Genomic DNA, 19,535 nt, shown 5'->3' with positions numbered 1-19,535 from the left:
ACACATTTTTGTTATCCAATTGAACTACTTCCCCAACCACTAAACAGACCCTAAATCAATGTCAACCATCACTACAACTAAAACAAGCCCCAATAATAATCACTATGCCTAAAACAGCCCTAGTCCTTGTAGCTTACAATAAAGCATAACACTGAAGATGTTAAGACGGCTATTGCACATACCCAAGGACAAAAAAGACTTAGTCCTAACCTTACAGTTAGTTCTTGCCAAATATATACATGCAAGTATCCGCATCCCAGTGAAAATGCCCTCAGCACCTTAAAAAGACAGCAGGAGCAGGCATCAGGCACACCACTCCAATTGTAGCCCAAAACGCCTTGCCTAGTCACACCCCCACGGGTTTTCAGCAGTAATCAATATTAAGCAATAAGTGTAAACTTGACTTAGTTAAAGCAACCTACTAGGGTTGGTAAATCTTGTGCCAGCCACCGCGGTCACACAAGAAACCCAAATTAACTTTATACGGCGTAAAGAGTGGTTTTCCACTATCACTACAACTAAGACTGAAATGTAACCAAGCTGTTATAAGCACAAGATACATCTAACACTCCCATAGAAATGATCTTAGCTTCATGATCAACAAAACTCCACGAAAGCCAGGACACAAACTGGGATTAGATACCCCACTATGCCTGGCCCTAAATCCTGATGCTTTCACCACTTAAGCATCCGCCTGAGAACTACGAGCACAAACGCTTAAAACTCTAAGGACTTGGCGGTGCTCCAAACCCACCTAGAGGAGCCTGTTCTATAACCGATAACCCACGATACACCCAACCATCCCTTGCCAAATCAGCCTATATACCGCCGTCGTCAGCCCACCCCTAAACTGAGGGTTTAACAGTGGGCGCAACAGCAACATCCCACTAATAAGACAGGTCAAGGTATAGCTCATGAGATGGTAGAAATGGGCTACATTTTCTAACATAGAATACCTCACGACAAGGAGTGTGAAATCACCCCTAAAAGGTGGATTTAGCAGTAAAGCAGGATAATAATGCCTCCTTTAAGCTGGCTCTGGAGCACGTACATACCGCCCGTCACCCTCCTCACAAGCTATAATTAATTCTATTTATAATAAACCCCTAAGCTAGAGATGAGGCAAGTCGTAACAAGGTAAGTGTACCGGAAGGTGCACTTAGTCTACCAAGGCGTAGCTATAACTAAAGCATTCAGCTTACACCTGAAAGATATCTGCCCCATATCAGATCGCCTTGAAGCCTAACTCTAGCTCTTCTACCAAATTACATATAAACCAAGTTAATACCACCTATTAAATCAAAACATTCTCATACTCAACCTAGTATAGGCGATAGAAAGGTAAACTCAAGACGCAATAGAGATCATGTACCGTAAGGGAAGGATGAAATAGTAATGACAACCCAAGCAATAAATAGCAAAGACCAACCCTTGTACCTTTTGCATCATGATTTAGCGAGAAACTACCCAAGCAAAACGCCAATTTAAGCTTGCCTCCCCGAAACCCAAGCGAGCTACTCGCGAGCAGCTATCTACTGAGCAAACCCGTCTCTGTTGCAAAAGAGTGGGAAGACTCGTTAGTAGAGGTGAAAAGCCAATCGAGCTGGGTGATAGCTGGTTGCCTATGAAATGAATCTTAGTTCCCTCTTAATTCACCTCCCAGGACTACACTCAACCCACATGAAGCGAATTAAGGGCTATTTAAAGGAGGTACAGCTTCTTTAAAAAAGAGTACACTCTCCCCTAGCGGATAAATTCAATTATTACTTAACTGTGGGCCTTCAAGCAGCCACCATTAAAGAATGCGTCAAAGCTCCTCTCCCAAAAAATCCAAACTCCCTTATGACTCCCTCTTCCCCAATAGGCCAACTTATATTAAATAAGAGAATTTATGCTAAAATAAGTAACTAGGGATCCCCTCTATGGCGCAAGCTTACATTACAACATTATTAACAATCCACAGGATATTTTCTAACCTTAACAAGATCTTATACCCAAAACTCTGTTAACCCACCTATGGAGCGCCCCCAAGGACGATTAAAATCTGTAAAAGGAACTAGGCAAATCCAAGGCCCGACTGTTTACCAAAAACATAGCCTTTAGCAAACCAAGTATTAAAGGTGAAGCCTGCCCAGTGACAATACGTTCAACGGCCGCGGTATCCTAACCGTGCAAAGGTAGCGCAATCAATTGTCCCATAAATCGGGACTTGTATGAATGGCTTAACGAGGTCTTAGCTGTCTCCTACAGATAATCAGTGAAATTGATCTCCCTGTGCAAAAGCAGGAATATCCCCATAAGACAAGAAGACCCTGTGGAACTTTAAAATCTGCTACCACTCCCATTAACAATACCCACCTACAGGGCCCACTCCCCGGGATTTTGCTGGTGTGCATTTTTTGGTTGGGGCGACCTTGGAGACAAACTCAACCTCCAAATACCAGATAATCCATCTTAACCAAGAACTACCCATCAACGTGCTAATAGCAACCAGACCCAATATAATTGAGTAATGAACCTAGCTACCCCAGGGATAACAGCGCAATCTCCTTCAAGAGCCCACATCGACAAGGAGGTTTACGACCTCGATGTTGGATCAGGACATCCTAGTGGTGCAACCGCTACCAAGGGTTCGTTTGTTCAACGATTAACAGTCCTACGTGATCTGAGTTCAGACCGGAGTAATCCAGGTCGGTTTCTATCTATGTTATAACTCCTTCTAGTACGAAAGGACCGAAGAAGTAAGGCCTATACCACAAGCACGCCTTCGCACCCAGTAATGAACCCAACTAAATTACTAAGAGCTTCACCACAACTCCCTCCTAGAAAAGGACCGCTAGCGTGGCAGAGCTTGGCAAATGCAGAAGGCTTAAGCCCTTTACCCAGAGGTTCAAATCCTCTCCCTAGCTCCGACACAAATCACATGACAATTCACTTAACCCTCACTTACCTTATCATATCAATATCCTATGCTCTCTCCATCCTCATCGCCGTAGCATTTCTTACCCTAGTTGAACGTAAGATTCTAAGTTACATGCAAGCCCGAAAAGGCCCTAATATTGTAGGACCATTTGGTCTCTTACAACCTATAGCAGACGGAGTAAAGCTATTTATCAAAGAACCTATCCGTCCATCAACTTCATCCCCCTATCTATTTATATCTACCCCTATATTAGCCCTTCTCCTAGCAATTACAATCTGAACACCACTTCCCCTACCCTTTCCCCTTACCGACCTAAACCTTGGCATACTCTTCCTTCTAGCCCTATCTAGCCTGGCAGTCTATTCAATTCTATGATCAGGATGAGCCTCCAACTCAAAATATGCCTTAATCGGTGCTCTCCGAGCAGTCGCACAGACTATCTCCTATGAAGTTACCCTGGCCATCATTCTCCTATCCGTAATTATCCTTAGTGGTAACTACACCCTCAATACCCTGGCTACAACTCAAGAGCCTCTCTACCTCATTTTCTCCTCCTGACCCCTAGCAATAATATGATATATCTCCACTCTTGCCGAAACAAACCGGGCTCCATTTGACCTGACAGAAGGAGAATCTGAACTAGTCTCAGGGTTCAACGTAGAATATGCCGCAGGACCATTCGCCTTATTTTTTCTCGCCGAATATGCTAACATTATACTAATAAACGCACTCACAACCATTCTATTCCTAAACCCTAGCTCACTTAATCTCCCTCAGGAACTCATTCCCCCTACTCTAGCTACAAAAACCCTCCTCCTTTCCGCAGGATTCTTATGAATCCGCGCCTCTTACCCTCGATTCCGATATGATCAACTCATACATTTGCTCTGAAAAAACTTCTTACCCCTAACATTAGCCTTATGCCTATGACATACCAGCCTCCCTATCTCCTATGCAGGCCTACCTCCCTACCTAAGACACTCAAGGAAATGTGCCTGAATCCAAAAGGGTTACTATGATAAAGTAAATATAGAGGTATACCAGCCCTCTCATTTCCTAATTTTAGAAAAGTAGGAATCGAACCTACGCTAAAGGAATCAAAATCCTCTATACTCCCTCTATATTATTTTCTAGTAAGGTCAGCTAATTAAGCTATCGGGCCCATACCCCGAAAATGATGGTTTAACTCCTTCCCTTACTAATGAATCCCCAAGCTAAACTAATCTCCACAATGAGCCTGCTCTTAGGTACCTCAATCACAATTTCAAGTAACCACTGAATAATAGCATGAGTCGGCTTAGAAATTAACACTTTAGCTATTCTCCCATTAATCTCTAAAAGCCACCATCCACGAGCCATTGAAGCCTCTACTAAATACTTTCTAACCCAAGCAGCCGCATCTACGCTACTTCTATTCTCCAGCATGACCAATGCATGATTCTCTGGCCAATGAGACATCACCCAACTAACCCACCCCATATCATGCATACTACTAACTATTGCAATCTCAATTAAATTAGGCTTAGTCCCATTTCATTTCTGATTTCCAGAAGTTCTTCAAGGCTCAACTATGACAACATGCCTCCTACTAGCCACAGTCATAAAATTTCCACCAACCACACTATTCTACCTAACATCCTCTTCACTCAACCCAACTCTCCTATCTTCAATAGCTATTGCTTCCGCTGCTCTAGGTGGCTGAATAGGACTTAACCAAACCCAAACTCGCAAAATTTTAGCTTTCTCATCTATCGCACACCTAGGATGAATAACCATTATTCTCAACTACAACCCCAATCTAACTTTAATTACGTTCTATCTCTACACTGTAACAACTTCTGCCATCTTCCTCATCCTTAACACAACCAATACCCTAAAACTATCCACTGTTATATCCACATGAACCAAAATCCCATCACTCACCACAATCCTTATACTCACCCTCCTCTCCCTCGCAGGTCTTCCTCCCCTAACAGGATTCCTACCCAAGTGATTAATTATTCAAGAACTCACAAAACAAGAACTAACAGTACTAGCCACAGCTATTAGCCTACTCTCTTTACTTGGACTTTTCTTCTACCTACGACTGGCCTACTGTGCAACCATCACACTACCCCCAAACTTCACCAACTACATAAAACAGTGACAAACTAACAAACCAACTAACACCATAACCACAACCTTTACCTCCCTATCAATTATGCTCCTGCCACTATCTCCCATAGTACTCGCAATCCCCTAGAAACTTAGGTTATTTAAACCGAAGGCCTTCAAAGCCTTAAACAAGGGCTAATCCCTCTTAGTTTCTGTTAAGGTACACAGGACACTAACCTGCATCTCCTGAATGCAACTCAGATGCTTTAATTAAGCTAGAACCTCCCCCTAGACAGATGGGCTTTGATCCCATAAAATTTTAGTTAACAGCTAAATGCCCTAACCAACAGGCTTCTGCCTACTAGATCCCGGCGCATGTTTAATGCACATCAATGAGCTTGCAACTCAACATGAATTTCACTACAGAATCGATAAGAAGAGGAATTAAACCTCTGTAAAAAGGACTACAGCCTAACGCTTCTACACTCAGCCATCTTACCTATGACTTTCATCAACCGTTGACTATTCTCCACTAACCACAAAGATATCGGCACACTTTACCTTATTTTTGGTGCATGGGCTGGTATAATCGGCACAGCCCTTAGTCTCCTCATTCGAGCAGAACTAGGGCAGCCAGGCACCCTTCTAGGCGATGACCAAATTTACAATGTAATCGTCACCGCACATGCCTTCGTTATGATTTTCTTTATAGTAATGCCTATTATAATCGGAGGATTTGGCAACTGATTAGTACCTCTAATAATTGGTGCCCCCGACATAGCATTTCCACGAATAAATAACATGAGCTTCTGATTACTTCCCCCATCCTTCCTACTTCTCCTAGCATCTTCCACAGTAGAAGCCGGAGTCGGAACAGGATGAACAGTATACCCACCCTTAGCAGGAAATCTAGCCCACGCTGGTGCATCAGTAGACCTTGCTATCTTCTCCCTTCACCTGGCAGGTGTCTCATCCATCCTTGGAGCAATCAACTTTATTACCACAGCAATCAATATAAAACCACCTGCTCTCTCACAATACCAGACACCTCTATTCGTCTGATCTGTCCTAATTACTGCAGTCCTACTCCTCCTCTCCCTACCAGTCCTCACTGCTGGCATTACAATGCTTCTAACAGATCGAAACCTAAACACCACATTCTTTGACCCCGCAGGAGGCGGAGACCCAATTTTATATCAACACTTATTCTGATTTTTTGGCCACCCGGAGGTCTACATCCTTATCCTGCCAGGATTCGGAATTATTTCCCATGTTGTAGCCTATTACGCCGGTAAAAAAGAACCCTTTGGCTACATAGGCATAGTCTGAGCCATACTATCCATTGGCTTCCTAGGCTTTATCGTATGAGCTCACCACATATTTACAGTTGGTATGGACGTAGACACCTGAGCTTACTTCACATCCGCCACTATAATCATTGCAATCCCCACTGGCATCAAAGTCTTCAGCTGATTAGCAACCCTACATGGTGGAACAATCAAATGAGACCCACCCATACTATGAGCCCTAGGCTTTATCTTCCTCTTCACCATTGGTGGACTGACAGGCATCGTCCTTGCCAACTCCTCCCTAGACATCGCCCTGCACGACACCTACTACGTAGTTGCACACTTCCACTATGTACTATCTATGGGGGCAGTATTCGCCATTCTAGCTGGCTTCACACATTGATTCCCACTGTTCACCGGCTACACCCTTCACTCCACATGAGCTAAGGCCCACTTTGGAGTAATATTCTTTGGAGTCAACCTAACATTTTTCCCACAACATTTCCTAGGCCTAGCTGGTATACCACGACGATACTCAGATTACCCAGATGCTTATACCCTATGAAATACCCTATCCTCCATTGGCTCCCTCATCTCCATAGTAGCTGTAATTATACTAATGTTCATTATCTGAGAAGCCTTCGCATCCAAACGGAAAGTAGTACAACCAGAACTTACCTCTACAAACATCGAATGAATTCACGGCTGCCCTCCTCCCTACCATACCTTCGAAGAACCAGCCTTTGTCCAAGTACAAGAAAGGAAGGAATCGAACCCTCATAAGCTGGTTTCAAGCCAACCGCATCAAACCACTCATGCTTCTTTCTTATGGGTTGTTAGTAAAATCATTACATAGCCTTGTCAAGACTAAATAACAGGTGAAAACCCAGTACATCCCATTCCAACTCCATGGCCAACCACTCTCAATTTGGTTTTCAAGACGCTTCATCCCCTATTATAGAAGAACTTATTGAATTTCACGACCACGCCCTAATAGTCGCTCTAGCCATCTGTAGCCTAGTCCTATATTTACTAGCTCTTATACTTATAGAAAAACTATCTTCTAATACCGTCGACGCACAAGAAGTAGAACTTGTCTGAACAATCCTACCCGCCATTGTCCTAATCATGTTAGCCCTCCCATCCCTTCAAATCCTCTACATAATAGACGAAATCGATGAGCCTGACCTCACCCTCAAAGCCATTGGCCACCAATGATACTGATCCTATGAGTACACAGACTTTAAAGACTTATCTTTTGACTCTTACATACTACCAACTACAGATCTACCACTCGGCCATTTCCGCCTCCTAGAAGTTGATAACCGCATCGTCATTCCAATAGAATCCCCAATTCGAATTATTGTCACAGCTGATGACGTTCTCCACTCCTGAGCTGTTCCTAGCCTTGGTGTAAAAACCGATGCAATTCCAGGACGACTAAACCAAACTTCCTTTATCACAACCCGCCCTGGAATCTTCTACGGTCAGTGCTCAGAAATCTGCGGAGCCAACCACAGCTTCATACCTATTGTAGTAGAATCAGCCCCTCTAACACACTTCGAAAACTGATCTTCACTTCTAACATCCTAATCATTAAGAAGCTATGAACCAGCACTAGCCTTTTAAGCTAGAGAAAGAGGATTATTCATCCTCCTTAATGACATGCCCCAACTAAACCCCGCACCTTGACTTTTTATTATACTTACTTCGTGACTCACTTTTTCTCTTATCCTGCAGCCCAAACTCCTACTATTTATCCCAACCAACCCTCCCTCCAACAAAACACTACTCACTACAAAACCCCACTCCTGAAACTGACCATGAACCTAAGCTTCTTTGATCAATTCATAAGACCAACCCTCCTCGGAATCCCTCTTATCCTCATCTCACTGTTATTTCCAACCCTATTACTTCCTTCTCCTGGCAATCGATGAATTACAAATCGTCTCTCAACTCTTCAGCTCTGATTCCTCCACTTAATCACAAAACAACTAATAACCCCATTAAACAAAAAAGGCCATAAATGAGCCCTAATCTTATCATCACTCATAATCATACTTCTAACTATTAACCTATTAGGCCTCCTACCTTATACATTCACACCTACCACCCAACTATCAATAAACCTAGCCCTCGCCTTCCCTCTATGACTTGCCACCCTGCTAACAGGCCTACGAAACCAACCCTCAGCTTCTCTTGGACACCTTCTACCAGAAGGCACCCCAACACCTCTAATTCCTGCTCTCATCATAATTGAAACAACAAGCCTTCTCATTCGTCCCCTGGCCTTAGGAGTTCGCCTCACAGCCAACCTCACAGCTGGACACCTACTCATCCAACTCATTTCAACAGCCACTACCGTCCTCCTTCCCATCATGCCCACCGTGTCTCTTCTAACTATAACTATTCTACTCCTCTTAACAATTCTAGAAGTAGCCGTAGCAATAATCCAAGCATACGTCTTTGTACTTCTTCTAAGTCTTTACTTACAAGAAAACATTTAACCCTTAATGACACACCAAGCCCACTCATTTCACATAGTAGACCCAAGCCCTTGACCCATTTTTGGAGCAGCGGCCGCCCTCCTCACCACCTCTGGACTAGCCATATGATTTCACCACAGCTCTATCCAACTCTTGCTCCTAGGCCTACTCTCTATAGTCCTAGTGATACTCCAATGATGACGTGACATCGTACGAGAAAGCACATTCCAAGGCCACCATACCCCCACAGTCCAAAAGGGCTTACGTTACGGGATAATTCTATTTATTACATCCGAAGCATTCTTCTTCCTAGGATTCTTCTGAGCATTCTTCCACTCCAGCTTAGTTCCCACCCCAGAACTCGGAGGGCAATGACCCCCTATAGGGATCAAACCTCTAAACCCAATAGAAGTTCCCTTACTAAATACTGCTATCCTCCTAGCCTCAGGAGTCACTGTTACATGAGCACATCACAGCATCACAGAGGGTAATCGAAACCAAGCTACCCAAGCTCTACTTATAACCGTACTATTAGGATTCTACTTTACAGCACTTCAAGCAATAGAATATTATGAAGCCCCATTCTCAATTGCCGACGGAGTCTATGGGTCGACCTTTTTCGTTGCCACAGGATTCCATGGCCTCCACGTAATCATTGGATCCTCCTTCCTCTTGATTTGCCTCCTCCGCCTCGTAAAATTCCACTTCACATCCAACCACCACTTTGGCTTTGAAGCAGCGGCCTGATACTGACATTTTGTTGACATTATCTGACTGTTCCTCTACATAACAATCTATTGATGAGGATCTTGCCCTTCTAGTATATTAATTACAATTGACTTCCAATCTCTAAAATCTGGATCAAAACCAGAGAAAGGCAATTAACATCATCCTCTTTATATTCACAATTTCCCTATCACTATGTATTATCTTAACTTCACTAAACCTTTGATTAGCTCAAATAAATCCAGATTCAGAAAAATTATCCCCATACGAATGTGGCTTTGACCCACTGGGCTCTGCCTGCCTCCCATTTTCAATCCGATTCTTCCTTGTCGCAATCTTATTCCTCTTGTTCGACCTAGAAATTGCCCTCCTGCTGCCCCTCCCATGGGCTACTCAACTCTTCTCCCCCCTCACTACCTTAACATGAACCTCCACAGTCATTCTCCTCCTCGCACTAGGGCTAATTTATGAATGAATTCAAGGGGGCTTAGAATGAGCAGAAAAACTTCAGAAAGTTAGTCTAGCAAAGACAGTTGATTTCAGCTCAACAAACCACAGTCCTACCCCGTGACTTTCTCAATGACCTTTCTGCATTTAAGCTTCTACTCTGCCTTCACCCTAAGTAGTCTAGGACTAACCTTTCACCGAATACACCTAATTTCTGCCCTGCTATGCTTAGAAAGTATAATACTATCAATATACATTGCCCTCTCCATATGACCTATTCAAACCCAAACAACATCCCCCACCTTAATGCCCATTCTTATGTTAGCATTCTCAGCCTGTGAAGCAGGCGCCGGTCTAGCAGTCCTAGTAGTTTCCACCCGAACTCACGGATCGGATCATTTACACAATCTAAACCTTCTACAATGTTAAAAATTATTCTCCCCACAGTCATATTACTCCCCATGACCCTCTTATCTCCTCCAAAATTCCTACGACTCAATGTCACCTCGCACAGCCTCTTAATTGCAACCGCTAGCTTACAATGACTTCCTTCAACCTATTACCCTAGCAAAAACCTATCACCATGACTTGGAACTGATCAAATTTCATCCCCCTTATTAGTTCTATCTTGTTGACTTCTACCTCTTATAATTCTGGCAAGCCAAAATCACCTTCAACAAGAACCTCCCACACGAAAATATATTTTTACCATAACCATAATCCTCACCCAACCATTCATTATCTTGGCCTTCTCAGCCTTAGAACTGATATTATTTTATATCGCATTCGAAGCTACCCTAATCCCTACCCTAATTCTAATCACACGATGGGTTAGCCAACCAGAACGTTTAAGTGCTGGAATCTACCTCTTATTTTAGACACTAATTAGTTCTCTTCCCCTATTAGTAGTGATCCTCTATCTTCACACCCAAACAGGAACTATACACATCACTATAATAAAACTTTCACACTCATCTCTTACAAACTCCTGAACAGGCCTCATATCAAGTCTAGCCCTATTGCTCGCTTTCATAGTGAAAGCTCCCCTTTACGGTCTACATCTATGACTCCCAAAAGCCCACGTAGAGGCACCAATCGCAGGATCCATACTCCTAGCTGCACTCCTCCTCAAACTTGGGGGATACAGCATTATGCGTACCTCAATAATTACAAACTCCCTATTAGACTACCTCTACTACCCATTTTTAACCCTAGCCTTATGAGGGGCACTAATGACAAGCTCCATCTGCCTACGCCAAATCGACCTTAAGTCATTAATCGCCTACTCCTCAGTAAGCCACATAGGTCTAGTCATTGCCGCAACAATAATCCAAACCCACTGATCCTTTTCAGGGGCCATAATCCTAATGATTTCACATGGACTCACCTCTTCCATACTATTTTGCCTAGCTAATACAAACTATGAACGCATACATAGTCGTACTCTCCTTCTAACACGAGGCCTACAACCCCTTTCACCTCTAACAGGAATCTGATGGCTCCTAGCCAACCTAACAAACATAGCCCTTCCTCCTACCACTAACCTGATAGCTGAATTAACTATCATAATTGCACTCTTCAACTGATCCACCTTCACCATTATCCTAACCGGAGCCGCAACTCTACTAACTGCAGCCTATACCCTCTACATACTCCTTATAACCCAACGAGGTCCAACTCCAACCTATATTACAACCACCCAAAATTCAAATACACGAGAACATCTCCTTATAACACTTCATATCCTACCCTCCCTCCTCCTCATCCTAAAACCAGAGCTAATCTCAGGAATTCCCACATGCAAGCATAGTTTTAAACCAAACATTAGACTGTGATCCTAAAAATAGAAGTTAAACTCTTCTTGCCTGCCGAGGGGAGGTTTAACCAACAAGAACTGCTAACTCTTGCATCTGAGCCTAAGACCTCAGCCCCCTTACTTTTAAAGGATAATAGCAATCCACTGGTCTTAGGAGCCATTCATCTTGGTGTAAGTCCAAGTAAAAGCAATGGACTTCCCATTAATCCTCAACACCTCTATAATCTTGACCCTGGCTACCCTCTCTATACCCATCCTACTCCCCCTCCTATCCAAAAACTACCTAAACTCTCCAACAACCATCATACACACTGTTAAAACTTCCTTCATAGTTAGTTTAATTCCCATAATCCTCTTCATCTACTTAAATATGGAAAATAACACTTTCTATTGAGAATGAAAATTTATTGCGAACTTCAAAATCCCTTTTAGCCTTAAAATAGACCAATACTCCTTAACGTTTTTTCCTATTGCACTATTCGTAACATGATCTATTCTTCAATTTACAACATGATATATAGCCTCAGAACCCCACACCACAAAATTCTCTCTTTACCTTCTGATCTTTCTCATTGCAATACTCATCTTAATCATCGCTAATAACATATTCCTCTTATTTATCGGCTGAGAGGGAGTCGGAATTACATCCTTCCTCCTGATTGGATGGTGACACGGTCGAGCAGAAGCCAACACCGCTGCACTTCAAGCCGTACTTTACAACCGTATTGGGGATATTGGACTAATCCTCTGCATAGCATGACTAGCATCCTCAATAAACACTTGAGAAATTCAACAGCAATCCTCCCCAAACCAAATATCCCTTCTCCCTCTCTTAGGGCTCATCCTAGCCGCCACAGGTAAATCCGCCCAATTTGGCCTGCATCCATGACTCCCAGCAGCTATAGAAGGGTCAACCCCTGTATCTGCCCTACTCCATTCCAGCACAATAGTAGTTGCCAGAATCTTTCTACTTATTCGCACTCACCACATATTATGTAACAACCAAATTGCCCTAACTATGTGCCTTTGTATAGGTGCCCTATCCACCCTATTTGCCGCTACATGCGCTCTTACCCAAAATGACATCAAAAAAATTATTGCTTTCTCTACATCCAGCCAACTAGGACTAATAATAGTCACTATTGGCCTAAATCTACCTCAACTAGCCTTCCTACACATCTCTACACGTGCATTCTTTAAAGCCATACTCTTCCTTTGCTCTGGGTCTATCATTCACAGCCTTAACGGTGAACAAGACATTCGAAAAATAGGAGGATTACAGAAACTACTCCCTACAACTACCTCATGCCTGACAATCGGAAATTTAGTTCTCATAGGAACACCATTTTTAGCAGGGTTTTACTCAAAAGATCTCATTATCGAAAGTCTTAACACCTCCTATCTAAACACCTGAGCACTCCTCCTAACCCTCGTAGCTACAGCTTTCACTGCAACTTACAGCCTACGTATAGCCCTACTAGTACAAACTGACTACACCCGGATTCCCTCCATTACTCCCATCAATGAAAACAACCCAGCAGTCACAAACCCAATTACTCGTCTCGCTCTCGGAAGTATTATAGCTGATCTATTAATTACCTCTTATATCTCCCCTACAAAAACCCCTCCTATAACCATACCACTGGTCACAAAAACCACTGCTATCATTATTACAACATTAGGCATCATTCTGGCATTAGAACTATCAAAACTCACACATACCTTCTCTGCCCCCAAACAAAATATCACTATAAACTTCTCCAGTACTCTAGGATATTTTAACCCCCTTATACACTGCCTCAGCTCTACTAAACTCCTAAACAACGGCCAGAACATTGCATCCCATTTAATCGACCTATCCTGATATAAAAAAATAGGCCCAGAAGGACTAGCGACCCTTCAACTCAAAGTATCCAAAATCTCAACTACTCTACACTCCGGACTAATCAAAACCTATCTAGGATCCTTCGCTCTATCTATCTTAATTATAATCTTATTTACACAGAGCTAAGAATTAATGGCCCCTAACTTACGAAAACATCACCCCCTTCTAAAAATAATCAACAATTCTTTAATTGACCTCCCAACACCACCAAACATTTCCGCCTGATGAAACTTTGGATCTCTTCTTGGCATCTGCCTAACAATCCAAATCACCACTGGCCTCCTACTAGCAATACATTCTACAGCGGATATCACCCTGGCATTCACGTCCGTCGCCCATACATGCCGAAATGTTCAATTCGGCTGACTAATCCAAAACCTCCATGCAAACGGCACCTCCTTCTTCTTCATATGCATTTACCTACACATTGGACGAGGATTCTACTATGGTTCCTACCTATATAAAGAAACCTGAAACACAGGAGTTATTCTCCTCTTAACTCTAATAGCAACTGCCTTCGTAGGATATGTCCTCCCATGAGGCCAAATATCATTCTGAGGCGCTACAGTAATTACTAACCTATTCTCAGCAATTCCTTACATTGGCCAAACACTTGTAGAATGAGCTTGAGGAGGATTCTCAGTTGACAACCCTACACTTACCCGGTTCTTTGCCCTCCACTTCCTCCTCCCATTCTTAATTGCAGCTCTCACCCTCATCCACTTAACTTTCTTACACGAAACAGGCTCAAACAACCCCCTAGGTATTTATTCAGACTGCGACAAAATCCCATTCCACCCCTATTTCTCAATAAAAGATATTCCAGGCCTTTTGTTCCTCCTCGTTTCTCTAATAACACTTGCCATATTCTCACCCAACCTCTTAGGAGATCCAGAAAATTTTACACCCGCAAACCCATTAGTAACACCTCCCCACATTAAACCTGAGTGGTACTTCCTATTTGCATATGCCATCCTATGATCAATCCCCAACAAATTAGGAGGAGTCCTAGCCCTAGCCGCCTCCGTCTTAATTCTATTTCTAGCCCCATTCCTCCACATGTCAAAGCAACGAACTATAACCTTCCGACCTCTCTCCCAACTTCTATTCTGAATCCTAGTAACAAATCTTTTAATCCTTACATGAATCGGTAGCCAACCAGTCGAACATCCATTTATTATCATCGGACAACTCGCCTCAACTACCTACTTCACAATCATTCTCATCTTATTCCCCATTACTAGTCTCCTAGAAAATAAGATACTCAACCTCTAACCACTCTAATAGTTTATAAAAAACGTTGGTCTTGTAAACCAAAGACTGAAGGCCGCCCCTTCTTAGAGTTTTCAAAAAAATATCCAAGCACCCCCCAACTTTCCAATCAACACGTACATCAAGGGGAGGGGCCCCCCCCTCCCCCCATAACCTACGGTATGTATTACTTTGCATAGCATCCTCCACCACATTAGACGTAACATGCATGTAGGAAAATCTGACATACTATTATTGCAAAAACCATCCAAATTTCCATACTATCTCCCATACAATCCAAAACTTGTCATTCACAGATCTAGGCACATTCCCACACAAGGACATAACATGTCATGTTCTAGGAATAATCCCGCCAAACGAACTAAAACCTAAAACTGCTAATTTTCGCATAAAATCCTTCTCAATACGAGGAACGTCACAGAACCTAAAATCCATGGTCCATGGACCACTCACCACTTAACCTTGCTCTATGCACCAACCAAGAAGTGCTGGGTTATTTATTAGTCGTACTCCTCACGAGAAATCAGCAACCCGGCGTTAGTAATGTTTATCATGTCCAGCTTCAGGTGTATTCTTTCCCTTTTCACCAATAACCCACTCTCATAACTTGCTCTTTGTCGCCTCTGGTTCCTCGGTCAGGGCCATAACTTGCTTAATTTTCCTAAACTTGCGCTCCGTTACTAATGGTTGGGGATGCTCGGCCAACCTGGACCTCGTGATCGCAGCATTTTCTCTCTTCTAAACTTTTGGGGGTTTTTTTTGGGGTAGATCTCAATAAACCCTTCAGAGTGATCCACCAGGGGGCTCCCATATATGGTTGACATGTACCCCTTATGGTCGGCGAGCGGTTTTCTCACTTTCGCGTGAAAATTAATGATATGGTTTCAAGTGTTACTCGGTCTCATACTGTTGCACTGATGCACTGTCACGTGCTGTTGGCTTGGTTTTTCCATTACGTCTCTCATCAAGTTGCAATTTAATTAATGCACGCCAGACATATTTTTTCTCATCAATTTCACAAAAAATTACAAAAATTTTGTCATTTTTTGCAATGATCTAGGGACTTTCCCTCTATTCATCATTAATTTTTGTTTTTAAATTTTTTAACAAAAATTTCAAATTTTACAAACTTTCCATTCCCCTAATTTTCCAATTAAGATATTTGCATCATCAATTTGTTAAATTTTTTTAACACACTTTAATCTACCCCAGCATTTCCTTTCATCATACATTTGTTCATTTGTTTGTTTACACTTTAATCTACCCCAGCATTTCCTTTCATCATTCATTTCTTCATTTGTTTGTTTACACTTTAATCTACCCCAGCATTTCCTTTCATCATTCATTTGTTCATTTGTTTGTTTACACTTTAATCTACCACCAGCATTTCCTTTCATCATTCATTTGCTCATTTGTTTGTTTACACTTTAATCTACCCCATCATTTCCTTTCATCATTCATTTGTTCATTTGTTTGTTTACACTTTAATCTACCCCATCATTTCCTTTCACCCTCTTACCTCCCCAATTAATCGCCCCCACTACTCTAACTAATATTCCACCCACATAGACCTTTAACAGTTGGTCCCAAACTTTTTTCCAACCCTTCAGAAAAAAAGGAATCAAACCTTTATCACCAACTCCCAAAGTTGGTATTTTCATTAAACTATTCTCTGAACCACACCTCCTTAAACCGCCCGAATTGCCCCACGAGACAACCCTTGTACAAGTTCTAACACAACAAACAACGTCAGCAACAGACCCCAGCCCGCAATTAAATATTGTCCCACCCCCCAAGAATAAAACATAGCCGCTCCCTCAAAATCCAACTGAATAGATAAAACACCCCCACTATCCACCGTGTTTATCCCTAACCACTCTAACTCAGATAGCCCTATAATAAACACCCCACCCCCCAACACTAAAACTGACCCAGCACCATACCCAACAACCTGCCAGTCCCCTCAAGTCTCAGGAAATGGATCTGCTGCCAATGAGACCGAATACACAAAAAACACTAACATCCCACCTAAATATACCAGAAATAACACTAGTGATACAAAAGACACCCCCAAACTCATTAACCATCCACACCCTACAATAGACGCCAACACTAACCCCACTACTGCATAGTATGGAGAAGGATTGGAAGCAACTGCTAGTCGTCCCTCCCAAAATAAAACTAACATTTAAAATAGTATAAAGTACGTCATAACAATTCCTGCTTGGTCTCTATCCAAGACCTTTGGCCTGAAAAACCATCGTTGTAATTTCAATTACAAGAACATAAAACCTTAACAAACCCGCCCACAACACTACAATCCTGCCCCTTTCTACTCTTCTAACTTCTCAACAACACATTTTTGTTATCCACTAGAACTACTTCTCCAACCACTAAACAAATCCTAAATCAATGTTAACTATTACTACAACTAAAACAAGCCCCAATAATAATCACTATGCCTATAACAGCCTTAGTCCTTGTAGTTTACAATAAAGCATAACACTGAAGATGTTAAGACGGCTATTACACATACCCATGGACAAAAAAGACTTAGTCCTAACCTTACAGTTAGTTCTTGCCAAATATATACATGCAAGTATCCGCATCCCAGTGAAAATGCCCTCAGCACCTTAAAAAGACAGCAGGAGTAGGCATCAGGCACACCACTCCAATTGTAGCCCAAAACGCCTTGCCTAGTCACACCCCCACGGGTTTTCAGCAGTAATTAATATTAAGCAATAAGTGTAAACTTGACTTAGTTAAAGCAACTTACCAGGGTTGGTAAATCTTGTGCCAGCCACCGCGGTCACACAAGAAACCCAAATTAACTTTATACGGCGTAAAGAGTGGTTTTTCATTATCACTTCAACTAAGACTGAAATGTAACCAAGCTGTTATAAGCACAAGATGCATCCAATACTCCCATAGAAATGATCTTAGCTTCATGATCAACAAAACTCCACGAAAGCCAGGACACAAACTGGGATTAGATACCCCACTATGCCTGGTCCTAAATCCCGATGCTTTCACCACTTAAGCATCCGCCTGAGAACTACGAGCACAAACGCTGAAAACTCTAAGGACTTGGCGGTGCTCCAAACCCACCTAGAGGAGCCTGTTCTATAACCGATAACCCACGATACACCCAACCATCCCTTGCCAAATCAGCCTATATACCGCCGTCGTCAGCCCACCCCTAAACTGAGGGTTTAACAGTGGGCACAACAGCAACATCCCACTAATAAGACAGGTCAAGGTATAGCTCATGAGATGGTAGAAATGGGCTACATTTTCTAGCATAGAATACCTCACGACCAGGAGTGTGAAATCACTCCTAAAAGGCGGATTTAGCAGTAAAGCAGGATAATAATGCCTCCTTTAAGCTGGCTCTGAAGCACGTACATACCGCCCGTCACCCTCCTCACAAGCTAGGATTAATTTTATTTATAATAAACCCCTAAGCTAGAGATGAGGCAAGTCGTAACAAGGTAAGTGTACCGGAAGGTGCACTTAGTCTACCAAGACGTAGCTATAACTAAAGCATTCAGCTTACACCTGAAAGATATCTGTTCCATATCAGATCGCCTTGAAGCCTAACTCTAGCTCTTCTACCAGATTACATATAAACTAAGTTAATACTACCCATTAAATCAAAACATTCTCTCACTCAACCTAGTATAGGCGATAGAAAGGTAAACTCAAGACGCAATAGAGATCATGTACCGTAAGGGAAGAATGAAATAGTAATGACAAACCAAGCAATAAATAGCAAAGACCAACCCTTGTACCTTTTCCATCATGATTTAGCGAGAACTACCCAAGCAAAACGCCAATTTAAGCTTGCTTCCCCGAAACCCAAGCGAGCTACTTACGAGCAGCTATCTACTGAGCAAACCCGTCTCTGTTGCAAAAGAGTGGGAAGACTCGTTAGTAGTGGTGAAAAGCCAGTCGAGCTGGGTGATAGCTGGTTGCCTATGAAATGAATCTTAGTTCCCTCTTAATTCACCTCCCAGGACTACACTCAACCCACATGAAGCGAATTAAGGGCTATTTAAAGGAGGTACAGCTCCTTTAAAAAAGAATACACTCTCCCCTAGCAGATAAATTTAATTACAGCTTAATTGTGGGCCTTCAAGCAGCCACCATTAAAGAATGCGTCAAAGCTCCTCACCTAAAAAAATCTAAACTTCCTTATGACTCCCTCTTCCCCAATAGGCCAACTTATATTAAATAAGAGAATTTATGCTAAAATAAGTAACTAGGGATCCCCTCTATGGCGCAAGCTTACATTACAACATTATTAACAATCCACAGGATATTTTTTAACCTTAACAAGACCTTATACCCAAAACTCTGTTAACCCACCTATGGAGCGCCCCCAAAGACGATTAAAATCTGTAAAAGGAACTAGGCAAATCCAAGGCCCGACTGTTTACCAAAAACATAGCCTTTAGCAAACCAAGTATTAAAGGTGAAGCCTGCCCAGTGACAATTCGTTCAACGGCCGCGGTATCCTAACCGTGCAAAGGTAGCGCAATCAATTGTCCCATAAATCGGGACTTGTATGAATGGCTTAATGAGGTCTTAGCTGTCT

At 42.5% G+C, this 19,535-nt stretch overlaps 1 long non-coding RNA gene and 1 pseudogene across 1 annotated transcript; one reads left to right on the top strand and one right to left on the bottom strand.

Moving 5' to 3' along the window:
- The window catches only part of LOC127468439 (NADH-ubiquinone oxidoreductase chain 2-like), a 97,052-nt pseudogene that overhangs the window by 15,330 nt on the left and 62,187 nt on the right, over nucleotides 1-19,535 (top strand).
- LOC127468446 (uncharacterized) lies at nucleotides 1,701-19,417 on the bottom strand. The gene is made up of 2 exons (XR_007903565.1): nucleotides 19,269-19,417; nucleotides 1,701-1,976 (listed from the first exon to the last, which is right to left on the bottom strand). It is a non-coding gene; the product is annotated as an uncharacterized LOC127468446 (long non-coding RNA).

Source organism: Manacus candei, unplaced genomic scaffold (assembly GCF_025592945.1).
Source record: "Manacus candei isolate 608988 ecotype Guabito, Panama unplaced genomic scaffold, ASM2559294v1 h1tg000015l, whole genome shotgun sequence".
Lineage (NCBI taxonomy): Eukaryota > Metazoa > Chordata > Aves > Passeriformes > Pipridae > Manacus > Manacus candei.
Note: the sequence above shows the minus strand (reverse complement) of the source record. Positions and strands in the feature narration are given on the sequence as shown.